The sequence below is a fragment of the Myotis davidii genome, unplaced genomic scaffold (genome assembly GCF_000327345.1).
Source record: "Myotis davidii unplaced genomic scaffold, ASM32734v1 scaffold217, whole genome shotgun sequence".
NCBI classification, from domain to species: domain Eukaryota; kingdom Metazoa; phylum Chordata; class Mammalia; order Chiroptera; family Vespertilionidae; genus Myotis; species Myotis davidii.
In genome coordinates this window covers 6,837,477-6,846,644 of record NW_006290034.1, presented here as the reverse complement: position 1 = coordinate 6,846,644, position 9,168 = coordinate 6,837,477, and positions in this window count along the sequence as shown.

The following is a 9,168-nucleotide window of genomic DNA, read 5'->3' as shown; positions in this document are numbered from 1 at the left end:
TTCTCTTAACTCTAGAGCACTCCTTGTGTGTAGCCTCAACTAGGCACTTGGAATATCCTCAATGTAATTGCAGGCTCCTTCAGGGTCTGATAATTCTGAATCTCCCCCTCCCCTCACTTCTACTTTGTCTTGTATAAAGTGGGAACTCACTGATGTGCTGATTAGCTGAGAGCCTGGGGGTGAAAACTTAGATATCATTGGGGGATATATTTCAGGCTGGGGTTCCTTCTTGAGCTAAGACAATATAGGAATAGCCACCACATAGAATAGAAAATGGAATTCATAGGAGAGGTGCGGTGGGAGGAAGAGGAGACTGTTTTGTGCGGGACTTTGAGCTTAGTCTTAAAGAACGGGTCAGATTTGGGTCTGCAGAGATGAGAGGATGGGCATTCCAGGCAGATGGAACAGCATAAACAGAGGTTTGGAGACAAGAAATCACGGGCATTCCATGGTGGCTGCACCCATTTGTACTCCCACCAACAGTGTACAAGGGTTCCCATTCTGTACATTTTTGCCAGTACTTCTTATCTTTTTATTTTACTCGAGGCCTGGTGCATGAAATTCATGCATGGGGGGATGTCCCCTCAGCCCGGCCTGCACCCTCTCCAATCCAGGACCCCTCAGGGGATGTCCGACTGCTGGTTTAGGCCCGATCCTGGAGGGAGTCGGACACCCCTCTCACAATCCTGGACCACTGGCTCCTAACTGCTTCACCTGCCTGCCTGCCTGATCATCCCTAACTGCCTCAGCCTGATGCCCCTGCTCTCGCCTGCCAGCCTGATCGCCCCTAACCACTCTTGCCTGCTGGCTTGATTATGCCTAACTGCCTCTGCCTCAGCCCCCACCACTGTGGCTTTGTCTGGAAGATGTCCAGTCTACCCAGTGTAATTAGCATATTGCCCTTTTATTAGTATAGATAAGAGCTATCCTGACAGGTATGAGGTAATATCTGCTAGGTCATCATGGTTTTGATTTGCATTTCCCTGATGATTAGTGATGTTGAACACCTTTCTATGTACCTGCTGGGCATTTGTATGTCTTCTTGAGCTTGACCTCTCATCCTGGGTTGAACAGTTGATTGAGACTGCCATTGGAGGGTTTCCAGCCCTGGGGTCCTTAGGCATTGTTTGGTGGGGAGGGTCATAGGGGGCTGTTGTTGAGAGAAGGCTTTTGTCCCCCTGATGTAACAATGCAAAATGGCAGGGTGAAGGGGGAGGGGCCTGTCTCTAGGGCCATGGGTAAGTGCGCATCAGAATGTGATGTGTGTGTGTGTGTGTGTGCGCGCACACCCATGCACCCTTGAGCTCCTAGAACGGAGGAAAAAGAGAGAGGATGAACCACATGAGCCTATTTCTCCTCCCAAGACAAAGTTTTCAGAGGAACCCCCCCGAGGGAAGAAGCCTAATATAGTTGGAGCAGGTCACCTTCTTTCCACTTTCCTGTCCTCTGTCCCTTCTCCCTTCTGACACATCTGGGAAGGCTCTGCCACACTCATGCCCGTCTGGAATTCGAAAATGCCTAAACCAGGTCAGCATCAGGCTCCTGGATGGATCCAGTACACTTCTACCTAGAGGGCAGCACGGCCCGAGCAGCTGGAGGGTAAGACTGAACAAACAAGGGCAGAGAGCACAGCACACCATTAGTTCACTCTCCAAAGCATCGTGAAACTGTGCTCAGGTCACTCCACCTCCTGCCCTGGTTGCACGCTCCTTAATCACAGGCACTCCTGTTGGTTATCGGTTCCACAACTGTTTGGTCCCCAGCCAGGTACCTTGGGGGATGCTGCATGGGCTACATGCTGAGCCCCCCACCCCCGGACCTCCTCTGCACCTCCCTTCCTGCCGCCATCTCAGCTTTGCTCAGGTTATAAACTCCCTGGGGGCAGGATCTAGGTTCTAATAATCTCTCTCTCTCTCTAAATATCACATGCAATATTTTGCCCATAAGTCTTACATACATGTTTGTTGAACAAATAAACAAGGAAATTAACAAAGGAAGTTCAAGATAAGACCTTTATCTTTAAGGAGTTTACAGTCTTTCAAGGGAGAAAATACTTCCAATGTTGTGGCTCAAATGTGTTTGTTCTGGTGAAATATCTCCAATATAGGGCAGAATGTAACACATTTCATATGAGTATCTACATTATCACAGGAGAGAAGAAACTCAGCGTTAGATTCAACCAATTATTGAGTATCTGCTATGCGTCCAGTTGTGTTCTAGGCTTCTGAATTATTGCTGCATTTCAATGGGACAATAATTTTCTTATTCAGAGTGCAGTATAGTTTAATGTTGATAGTAGACATTGCTGACTGAGTTACTCTGTGCCCGGCATTATGCTAAACTCTGTGTATAAATGGTCTCATTTAATCCCCACAATAAGCCTGTGACTAGGGAATTATTTCTCTATTTTATCAATGAAGAAACAGGCCAAGGGAGAGCAAACCACGTGTCCAAGAGACACAGTCTTAGATACTGGCCGCCTTGGGGTTTGCACCCCCATCTGTTTGACATCGATAGCCGGACTTTTAGTCACTTTTGCTGGGATGCATATGGGCCCTGCAGCCATGGCTACAACTGAGCCCTGGCCCATCGCTTTCTAGTACGTGACCTTTGGAACCTTGTGCTCTTGAGCTTCAATTCCCTGGTTTGTAAGACAGGGATGGTAACCGCCACCTGGAAAGATTGCATGAGATCAGTAAGAATGGAATGAGGTAAGTGTATATACATGCAGGTCACATAGTAGGTGTCGATGCCTCTTAGTTGTCTTCTTTTTAAAAATAAGACAACTTAAAAAATGGACCAGCAGATCAGCACTTGTCCTTGGAAGCTGCCCTGTTGGGTCTCCCTTCCCTGCCCTTGGCCAGGTTTTATAGCTTGCCAGGCGCTTTCAGATGTTAGAAGTTTTATTTTCAGGTATTGAAAGGACCAGGTGGATCTAAATCAATGCTTTCATTTCACATCCAATTTCAACTTTTCTCTTTCTTCCCAACTCAGCCCTCCTCATGCTTGGTAACCAGCGGTGGGGTGGGAGTGGTCATTCATTTTGTTAAGCTCCCTGGTATGTCCTCAGAGCCATAGCCAGTGTCCTGAATGTTATTAGGCAGTACAATTCCAGGGGTACAGAAGCAAGGAAAATGGGAGGCAGGCAAGGAAGGGGGGCCAATGCAAAAATGTTCCTGTGCTCGGCACCCCCTGGCTCAGGAGCAACTGATTCCTCAGCCTTACAGGACTGACTTCCCAATGTGAGGGAGAGCACCTCAGAGCAGTCTGTCCGAGGGAGGGAGGGAGCAGAGTTCATCCACCGCCCCTGCTCCCTTGGGCCAAAGGTTCTGAGTTGCACATGATGGAGCTGAGCTCCGGGCGCAGCGTGCGTGGACGGCAGATAGACGTGAGAGGAGGCCCGGCTGGATCATGCCGTGTGAACTTGCTTGGGTCCCGTGCACAGCTGGTCCTGTGCATTGGATGGTGAGGAGCAAGGGGCGGAAAGGCAAGACCTGGGTGCCTGGGAGGCACTCCATACAGGTGGGAATCAGCTTGTCTCTCATTAGCTTCTGTGCTGCGCTGCTCTGCTAAATCCGTTCTCTTTCCCATGGGCTTCCCAGTTACAAAAATCATGTTCATATTTTTCACTTGCTGTGATCTCTACTTCCATGTTTTTATCCATGTGGATTTACATTTAAAAAATAATTTTCAGTCCTTTCAGAATTGTTGAGTTTTGAGAAGAACTAGGAATAAACCCGTGTGTTTGTCATGAAGCTGTGTCCATAGCCACCAGAGTGGACTGATTTCTATGAGCCCCTCCGTCTCCTCTGCCTACTCCCCGCACCCCACCCTCATTCTGATACTTAAAGCTCCATAGTAAGTTCCTTTTGTCCCTGGAATGAAAGTAGTCCCTCTGGTCTGTGTGTGATGGGACCCATCGTTGAGCGTTCTTGGTCACTTACTCCACTGGAGAGGGAGGCTGGCTTTCAGGTGTGGGATGGGGAGTGTAGAGGGCATTTGGAGACAGCGGGGACTCGGGGCCATATGATTTCCACAGAGGAAAGTGGAAGGTGGAGTGTTATAGGATATTACTGGAGAGGTTGCTTGTGCAGGGCCCTGAGTGCCAGCTTAGTTGGGACTTTGTTCTGAATGCATGAGTGTTTGAACAGTGAGCGATCCAAGGCTACCAGTGCTGTGGTAGGACCAACCCAGTAGCCATGGGCTGAGACGGAAGAGGAGGAAGATCTAGAGGCTGTGAATGCCTAGAGCAATGCAGTAGAGAGGGGAGGGGAAACAGCAGGGGGAGGGGGTAGGGCGGACCTGGGAGATGCCACAAGAGGACCTAAAGGTTTGCTGAGCAGTGCGGAGGCCCGAGGCTCAGTTTGCACAGACTCCCTTCACAGGGACAGCTACCTGCCTTCCTTCGAGAATCCTTCAGGGGTCACCTCCTCCAGGAACCCTTTGCTGCCATCCCTTCCTCCGCTGCACTGTCCCTGGGCTGGGACCCACCATAACACTTCTCATGAGGCACGTGTTGAACTTGTCTGAAAGCTCCTGTGCCCAAAGCCTCCGCTTTCCTCAACTATGGTCCCCAGAGAGTGACACAGTGTTGCCCACGTAAGTGCTCAATCGGTGTTTGTTGAATTGATGAGTGACTAAGTCTAGGGGCACCCTATTCAAATGAGTTTGCTGGCCCTCCCTGGCAGTGCCCAGGAGGCCGTCGGAGGGGTTAGGCCAAGGTCAGGAGCTGGCCTGGTTCTGAGAAGATCAGGCCTCAGGGTTCTAGGGAGTACACGGGGCAGCATCAGAACAGACTCATGGAGCTCAGCTCCATCGGGAGGTGCCCCCCATGGATGGAGGATAGTGTAATTATCAGTAGAGTTTCTTGATTACAAGGGAGTGTTTTTGTTCCTTGTGTCCTGAACCTCTTGACAACCTGAGACAAGGAGGAACTGTGTTATTCCACCGTTTACAGGTGAGTCCGTGGAGACCAAGGCCACACAGGGCTACTGACCATCACAGTCTGGACTTGTGCCCCAGCTGCTTGTTCAGGCCCATGTCTGACCCCACACACTCGGCGATGCTCAGGTGCGCACACACGCCTGCACCTGCGCAGTGCACACAGACAGGCACCTACAGCTGGAGGCTGGGACAGTTTATTTCCTGTGGGTCTCCCACAAACCCGGCCTCTCAGGCTGTCAGACCATGTGCGCTGTCGGAGAAGGAGGGAGGAAATCAAAGGCTCCCCTTGGCAGCTCCCGTTACATGAAATATGAGGTGAAATGGAGTGAAATAAAAGCGGGAATGAGGTGACGGCGTTTTCTTTCTGACTTTCTGACGGAGATGTTTGAAAGCCACTGGTCTGATCGCCACCCGTTCCTCACCCGCCTTGGCAGGGGCATCCGTTCCTCTCCGCCAGGCTTTTTTCACACACAGAGTTAGGACATCTTTTTGGAAAGAGGGGACCCCACCCCACTCCACCCAGTCAGGTACTTGTCCTGGGTTCCACACGTCATTTTCCATCCTGGTGAGCTCTCGGTCAACCTTGGCATCCGCCCTTATTCATTCCCTATATCTAGTCCATCATCCATTTTATGGATTTTACTTCCCAAATATTTCTTACACTAGACCTCTTCTCTCCATCTTCCCTACATCCTAGTTCATGCTACCTAGTTCAGGCCGCTGGTTCCTGCTGTAGCCTCTTCCATGGTCTCGCCGAGCCATTTCTGCCCACTCTGTAATGTCAGGCTTTCTCTATATTGGGCCAGAAGAAATTGAAAAGAAAAAAGGGGGCACAGATATGATCAGGCCTTTGCTTACAGCCCCTTAACGGACTTCGCTTGGCTTTAGAATAAAATCCCAAATCACTGACGCCCTGCCTTCTCTGGCCTGCCTGTCCCTCCAACCTCGACTTTGGCCACTCTCTCTACTCACTCCACTTCTGCCACGTGGGCTTTCTTGTAGTCAAGGCCATTGAGAGCAAACTCAGAGGGAAAAACACTTCCTGGGCAGCCACCCATGAAGGTGTATTGTTAAACCGCCCGTGCCTCAGGCTGGCTTCCTCTCTTCCTTCGCCTTGTTTTCCATTTCTTGAGCCTCTGCCCAGAAAACTACACCCTCCCTCATTATCTTGAAACCCCACTCATCATCCTGCTCTCAGCTAAAGTAACCACTTCTTCAAGGGAGGCTTTCGCGATTGCCCCTGACTCCGTTGGGCCGTCACTGCCAAGTACTCGCAGCTTCCGGCCCTGTGTCTGTCATCGGAGCACTCAATTATCACAGCTGAATTTCATCATGTCATCATCATTGGATTAATATTCTCTCCTACAATATGGCTTAGATAAGGAAAGGTCATGTCTATTATTCGCTAACCATTGAATCCCCACTGTCTAGCCCTGTGGCTTCATTACTAGGAATTCGATTACATTTTTTTGCACACATGTGTGTCCCAGCTTGGGTCCATGCCTGGCCCCGCCAGAAGCCACGGAAGTTGGAATCTAAGGGAAGGTAGAGCAAGTCCACCAGTTTACCTTGGCAACAGGCACGGACGAAGGCTGGGAGCTTACCCTTCATACTGTTGCCCACCACGCATGTTGGAGACTTTAGAGTCATTGGAGTCTGGGTCTCCCTCAAGATGCATAAAATAGTGTAAGAGTGCAGAGAACATAAGAGAAGTTAGTCTGCAACAAAAGGACCCATCAGTCTTTATGTTCATTGCTACAATGAGGGTTTATTCACCAGTTCAACAGATTGAGCACCTACTGTAGCCTGGCATATAGTTAAAATCTGCAGTGTGCAAGATGCATATAGGAGCTATTTGATATAATTCTGTTCACACAATTCTGAGACTGTCAGGATTTCTCAATTTGTCAGCCTGACAGCTAGCTAAGAATATCTCCTTCCTGTGGGTATAAACTCATTTTCTTCCCAATCCTGAGTATCACCGATCTCAACTCAGTGACACCTTCAATCCCACGAAGGGAACCCTGCTGCCCCTCCAAGGCCAGCATTCTGAGTGGCAGAGACAGAAGCAAAGCTGCACCAACTTAAACCTCAGACTGAAACCCATCCCCCTAAGCCCTTGCTCAGGGGTCCTTGGCTGGACGGTGCCTTCCATAGGGCCACCACATTTGCAGGCTCCTGGAAGGAAGAAAGGGAGGAAGGGAAGAAGGGAGGAAGGAAGGAAAAAAGGAAGGAAAGGGAAACCAGTTCAACAGGGGGAGGGAAGGGGGAAAGGATGAAGAGAGAAAGGAAGGAAGAGAGAGAGGGAGGGAAACGGGAAAGAAGAAAGGAAGAAAGGGGAGGGAGGAAGGAAGAAGGGCGGGAGGAAGGCTTCCTTATTCTTGACTCAGGCCGGGCTGTCCCCAGACCTCTGCTCACTCTCAGGTGTGACTCCTGAGAGCCCTTCCTGAGGAGGAAGGATGCTGAGACGCGTGGCTTTTCTTCTCCACGTGGTGTCTCGTTTGTCTCTCCTGTCTGAGTGAACATCTGTTGAGCCAACTGGATAGCCATGGGGGGATGTTATTGACGTGGTGCAGGGTGCCCCATCCATGCAGATGCTTAGGAGCTGCATCCGGGATGCTTCCCAGATGGCGGGGAAGAAAGCCCAGTGGCAGGCGTGGCCGAAATCTTCGTCAGCCACCCCATGGGCTCTTTCTTGCCTCCCCTCTATGCTGGTCACTTTCCATTTGTTTCCCCTTTGTCTTTAGTCAATTCCCGTGACTCTGCCTCCCTTTCGAGGCATGATATTCCCTGGTACCTTTCCAGGTCCAAACCCGCCTGCCTGTTCATTGGGATCACACACCTGTGGTCTCACTCATTCTCACGTCAGCTACTGATCCCGTGTATTGGCTCATTTACATAAAAAGGAGAGTTGGGAGCGAGGTACGCTGAGTCACACTTGCAGTGACCACTGGCCAAGGGAGCGATTTGTCAGGTAATTGACACACAGGTGAGGGAGGCCACAGAATTGGCTGTGGGCTGTGGGAGTTTTATGTTTTGTGGCTACATGGTTCCTTGGTTCCCCTGGTGTATATGTGCAAGTGCGTGTTCTTATTTGGGAATATTTGTCAGCTGCGTACCCCGTGTCGGGTGGCAGTTCAGAGCTGACAGGGATTTGGCACCTGCCCTTTGCAACTCTCCTCTCGGAAAGTGTTCTCAGTGTGGTGCCCAGTTACCTAAATTGGAACCTCCTGGGAGAGGGTGGTGGCGGCCCACTTGCTAAAATTCAGATTTCCAGGCCCCCACAGATTCTGATTTAACAAGCCCCCGGGGAATTCTGGGACAGCCAGGTTTGACCACCACTTGGATGGAGGTGTGGCTGTGGCATGAGTACAACAGGGGTCGGGCCTTGGCACTCTTGGCGCTGTGTGCTGGTGTGGGAGGCTGTGCCATGCATGGCAGGGCATCTAGACACCATTGGCACCCCTCGCACGGCTGTGACACCAGGATTGTTCCTAGACATTGCTGAGTGTCCCCTGCTGGGCAGAGCCACCACCACTTGAGAATCATTGATGGAGAGGATGGAGCAGATGAGCCAAGCTTTGGGTGGAGAATGACAGGCACCTGGGCTCTGCCACTGACAGCTGAGAAGCTCTGCACAAGTTACTTTGTTCCAAGCCTCGGGTTCATGGGTCAAGGAGGAAACGAGTGACACTGGCCTCAGCATCGCTCAGCAGTGGTGCTCGGCAAAGGTAGCACCCTCCCCTCCGCCCTGGGGACCAGCCGCTCTGGAGGGCTGGATGTTTGGGGGCTGCTTGGGGACAGGAAGCATTTTCCTTCTGGGACAAGAGGCCTCGGTTTGTGGACCAGAAGAGTTAAAGCAGATGGGTGGCAGCTGCCATCTTAGCGGGCAACAGCGGAGATCAAGTGGGGAGACACATGCTAAAGAGACTGTGGGTGTGCCCAGCGCTGACCCTGACCTCCGCCTTGCCAGCTGTGGGTGGTGGCCATAACCATCTCACTGCCATGTGGGCTCTGTGTCCCCAGGACTTCTCTGACAGACTCTGTGGCCTGCTGTGCGCTCCCAAGATTAAGATGGGCCTTCCTGCCCCTCCTCCCCCTGGCCAGCTGTGGCCTTGCAGCTGCAGAGCCCCGGGTTCCCGAAGCCCAGCTGCCCGTCTGCAGTCTGCGGGGCACAGGAAGGCCACGTAGTAACCAGTGTATTTTTAGCTGCCCGAGCCCCTG